At 49.9% G+C, this 1,889-nt stretch overlaps 1 pseudogene; it reads right to left on the minus strand.

Annotated features, from left to right (window-relative positions):
- The window catches only part of LOC129867673 (netrin-4-like), an 8,856-nt pseudogene extending 7,171 nt beyond the window's left edge, over nucleotides 1-1,685 (minus strand).
- Nucleotides 1,686-1,889: the final 204 nt, after the last annotated feature.

Raw genomic sequence — 1,889 nt, forward strand, 5'->3', positions numbered from 1 at the left:
TTTAGGTAATTGTCCTGTTGTCACATTTGTCGAAAGGAGCGGACCAAGGCGCAGCGTGCGTAGAGTTCCACATACTTTATTACAAAGTGAAACTTAACAAAAACAAAGAATAAACGAATGTCCAGTACAGAGCGCACTTAGGCACTAACTGAAAACAACATCCCACAACACAGGTGGGAACAATGGGCAACTTAAGTATGATCCCCAATTAGAGACAACGATAATCAGCTGCCTCTAATTGGGAACCATACAAATACCAACATAGAAATAGAAATGCTAGAAACCCCCCTAGTCACGCTCTGACCTATACACCATAGAGAACCCAGTGTTCTCTCTATGGTTAGGGCGTGACACCTGTTGACAGATGAATTTGTCTCCCAGTGTGTTGGAAAACAGACTGAACCAGGTTTGTCTCTATGGTTTTTCCTGGGCTTAGCTCTATTCCGTTTATTTTTATCCCCCAAAAAACTCCCTCCTTGCCGATGACAAGCATACCCATAACATGATGCAGACACCACGATGCTTGAAAATATGAAGAGTGGTACTCAGTGATGTGTTGTGTTGAATTTTCCACAAACATAATGCTTTGTATTCAGAACAGAAAGTTAATTTCTTTGCCACTCTGTCATTTAGGTGAGTATTGTGGAGTAACTACAATGTTGGTGACCAATCCTCAGTTCTCGTATTACAGCCATTAAACTTTGTAACTGTTTTAAAGTCACCATTGGCCTCATTGTGAAAGCCCTGTGTCACGTCGTGTATGTACGTGGCAGGGAAGTCAAGCGCAGGAGAATTAAACTTGGTATATTAGTATTTAATAACTTAAAACATAAACTCCAAAACCAAAGTCCATAATAAAATAAATGTGGGTGCAAGAACCCGTCGCACACCAATCCATAAAACATGAACATAACATTAAACAATCTCTGATAAGGACATGAGGGGAAACAGAGGGTTAAATACACAACATATAATGAATGGGATTGGAACCAAGTGTGTAAGAAGACCAGACAAAAATGGAAAATGAAACATAGATCAATGATGGCTAGAAGACCGGTGACGTCGATCGCCGAGCACCGCCCGAACAAAGAGAGGCATCGACTTCGGCAGAAGTCGTGACAGTACCCCCCCACACCCCCCCCCCCCACCCCCCCACCCCCCCCACCCCCCCCTGGCCTCGGGGACGACCCGGAGGACGAGGCGCAGGGCGATCCGGATGGAGACGGTGGAACTCTCGTAGCAGGGAAGGATCTAACACGTCCTCCACCGGAACCCAGCAGCTCTCCTCTGGACCCTACCCCTCCCAGTCCACGAGGTACTGAAGGCCCCTCGCCCGATGTATTCGAATCCAGGATGGATCGAACGGAGTACGCCGGGACCCCCTCAATATCCAGAAGGGGCGGAGGAACCTGCCGCACCTCAGCCTCCTGGAGCGGGCCAGCCACCACTGGCCTGAGGAGAGACACATGGAACGAGGGGTTAAAACGGTAATTGGGGGGAAGCTGTAACCTATAACATACCTCGTTCACTCTCCTCAGGACTTTAAATGGCCCCACAAACTGCGGACCCAGCTTCCGGCAGGGCAGGCAGAGGGGCAGGTTTCGGGTCGAGAGCCTCACTGCGGTGACGGTCTGCGCCAACTTTCTGGCGCAGTACAGCGCACTGAAGGTGGACGTGGGCGGCATCCCATGTTTCCTCCGCACGCTGGAACCAGTCGTCCACCGCAGGAGCCTCTGTCTGACTATGATGCCATGGAGCCAGAACCGGCTGATACCCCAATACACACTGAAATGGAGAAAGGTTAGTGGTGGAGTGGCGGAGCAAGTTCTGGGCCGCCCACTCCCCCGGCCGGTCCTGGCAATAAGACCTCAGAAACCTACCCACATCCT

The sequence above is a fragment of the Salvelinus fontinalis genome, chromosome 12 (assembly GCF_029448725.1).
Source record: "Salvelinus fontinalis isolate EN_2023a chromosome 12, ASM2944872v1, whole genome shotgun sequence".
Taxonomy (NCBI): Eukaryota; Metazoa; Chordata; class Actinopteri; order Salmoniformes; family Salmonidae; genus Salvelinus; species Salvelinus fontinalis.